The sequence below is a fragment of the Tenebrio molitor genome, chromosome 3 (assembly GCF_963966145.1).
Source record: "Tenebrio molitor chromosome 3, icTenMoli1.1, whole genome shotgun sequence".
Taxonomy (NCBI): Eukaryota; Metazoa; Arthropoda; class Insecta; order Coleoptera; family Tenebrionidae; genus Tenebrio; species Tenebrio molitor.
This window is the reverse complement of record NC_091048.1, coordinates 10,129,278-10,132,724: the sequence shown is the minus strand read 5'-3', so window position 1 is coordinate 10,132,724 and position 3,447 is coordinate 10,129,278.

Sequence of the window (3,447 nt, the reverse complement as noted above, 5' to 3'; positions counted from 1 at the left end):
TATTCACATTCTCAAATTGAGTTTTCCTGTGAACAATAGTATATATTGCTTTACTAGGATTACAACTGAAATTTTTTGACAAGCAAATAAAATATACTCGCAATCAATATTTGAAAGCGTAGTGTTGAAGTCATTTTTACGTTACTTACTTGCTCTGAAGATTTTTTATAAACTTCTTCTTATTTTGACGACGAGCGCCACATGTCAATCTCTTCTTACTGCATAAACCCATTTTTTATTCTAAATAATGATCAGTAGAACAATTTTGTTTATTTGACTTCACTTATTACCTCCCCCCTTCTCATTAGCCTGGATTCTGAGCCCTTCTTGGAAATTGGGATACATTGGCAAACATGCAAGTAGAGTCGAATTTTTCAACTACCCACTTCTAAATATGTGCTTGTGATGAAGCAGGTAAATTATTTGGGTCTGCATAAATTCCGCATTATTAAAATGTCTAAGTACCACACCCTTTATTTTATAAGAATTCGGCACCATGTCATAGCTTAGTCATGGAAGATTATACCTGATAATAATTACTGCTCCTTCTAGTCCCTAACAACGTTCCTGTTCATATTTTTGTAAGTGTTTTTGATATTTTTTCCTGAAAGTGGGTACTTGATTTGTCTTGTGCTCACAATGATCAATGAGATGTCATCTACCTACCCCTGACACAAAAATTTATCATTTTAAAAAAAATCAGAAAAAGCTGAAAATGTTGGCGGATTTCTAAAAGAGCGCCATTAATTAATAAAAGTTTATATGTGCGACTCGATCCAAGTCCCCATGAATCATTTGGCAAAAATCAGGGTTTTAAAAAAAAATTGCAAATATTACTTTAATAAGTAGATTATCATAATATAATAAGAACAATGCTGTCTATTGTATACCTTTGTAACACTGCACCGACAACCCTACTAATAGGGTACCCTTTAATCCCTAAGCTCTAAATTGCTAACCGTATTGTGTGTTGCCTATTTGCTGAAAATATACATAAAATTTATTTCCTTTTTTAATGAAATATACAAAAAAGGTTTGAAATAAAGAAAAATTCACTTCCAAGGCGACCTGTAGATTTGCTTCCTCTATCCATTGACCTCAAGTTTAGGCCAAAATTGTTTACAATAGTGGATATATTGTGCAATAAAAAATTTTGGATTTTATTATTTTACTAAAAAGCTGATAAATTTAACCGAAAAGCAATCCCAGAGCGACCTAGAGATACACATTAGGATTAGTTAAGTGTATCGTGAATCGCTTCAAATATCTTTATGAAGCTATAATTTTGCAATAAAAAATCAGTATTTTGCGGCCCCTGTATAGAATAGCCTTAATCGCCCTAGCAACACATATTTGAAGTTGTAATTTTCTAAATATTCTTGTTGAAAGTGCGGTTTGCGTAGCCAGCATCAGACCTGTCTGAAATGGTTTCCACGCACCAACATTGAGTTTTCTTGTAGTGTCCATAAAACTATTTAAAAAGGCTACGGTGTCCTGCCATTCGTCATCATTGTGGTGTGACAAACCAAATTAATAATGTCGGACAGTCATTACTTTAAACCATTTCTGCATGATTTTTAGAAATGTCAATGTTTTTGCGACTAATGTGAAACAATATTGCCGCTGCAACGTCATGACTAAGCAACTAAAACATTTCGACTTCCTTTAGTTTTCCTCGATGAAACTGTCCTCCCTCATTTGGTGTATTGTTGGTTGCCGCATTCCCTCGGATGAAATTTTTGCGGAAAAATACGAAACAAAAATAATTGTGTTTTATTTTTCATTTTGTTTAATTAGGTCTGGTCAGGTCGGGCCGTACCTTCGGAAGGTTTTTCAAAAAATGGAATTAAATCGATTGAGCACACTTCACTTAAATTTTATTTAACAAATAATCGAGTGCGGTGGCGTTGGGTCCCAACAAACAGTGTGAATAACACTGTGAATTTAATAAAGACGTTGGTGGATAGTTGGCTTAATGAGATTTGGCTTTCGTCCCGTGAATTGAGATATGATTCATGAATAAATGACTAAGCTGGGCATTTGTGTATTTACACAAGTTTCTGGCGCGAACAGCATTATAAGAGTTTGAGATGCGAACTATGTGATCCGATTTAGATTTGAATTATTTCCCCAATTAAATTGAACCCGACCCGATGCCCTGGAATCTCATAGATCACCCTGGTCTACTCCGGTGGTCGAAAATTAAAGGGAAAAAGGTTCTAACAGGACCAAAGGGTACCTCTCTTTACGTGTCAGCTGGCCTAGTTTGGTCGCTGGCCCCCTTGGGGGTGACGGGGCTAATTTTGTGCTCTTACGCCGGACCACAGCTAATTGAGTTCGACGGACACTGGCGGTAGCTTCCTGAGCTCGAGACTCCAAGACATAAATAATGAATGGAAATGTTTTATAATGATTGTATACTAGTTCGGTAAATGCAAGAAGATCACATACTTCACGATAAAGAAATTAATTCAAGATTCTAAAGAGTCACGTGGTCATCAAATGCTCAAAGAAAATAATATAATTTTTATTTTAACACGATAGTGAACTAATGTGTGAATAATTAAACCGCGACTACAATTTAAGTACAAGAATTAGAAAAATAATTTACCTTGTAATGTAAAGCACGTGGTCACAAAATGGCTGCTGGAGGTACTAAACGTACCTCCGGCTACTTTGGAGATCAAACCCCGAGTGAATCAAAAAAGCCCCGTTTCCCGTTACGCATTCGGTTTTATCATTTCTGACCCCACTTTCGCAACCCCTACTTGACCAAAGTGACCAATCAACTCGGTTCTACTTTACGCCGATCGCGACACCTTTTCGATATCTCTAGAACTTTTGAAATTACAGTTTCCGTTTTCCACTAGTATTTTAATTGTTTAAATTTAGATTTTTGTTAGGACCAGACCGAATGTACATAATTTGTTGTTGAATTAGAACTCTGAAAAAGAACACTCTATACAATAATAAACCTCAACATCAAGAAACAAACAATTAAAAACGGAACAAACATAATTAAACAGGAACACTGAATTACTGACTCTATACAATAATAAAAATCAGCACCTAGAATTAAACAGAATTAAAATGAAACAAAAAGAATTAAAATGGAACAGAGTTAAAATGAAACAAATTAACATTATTTTGAAACCTAAATTGGGCTTGAAACGATGTTACGCAAGTGCCATGTCATGCAACTAAATTCCGTTGATCCGCTACTTCTAAAAATTGTTCTACATTGGTTTGATTCCCCAAAACTGTTCTAATTAATTCGTAATTTTCATTCTCTCTCAAAAATTTATTACATTACCATGTTTAGTTGCGTTAATATTCCACACACGCCAAAGAGCTCCATTTTAACCACCCATTTCTGATATAAAAACTTTAACAGTAAGCCCAATCTCTGTACATTTAAGAATTGAAGCGACTTTATCGTGAAATTCG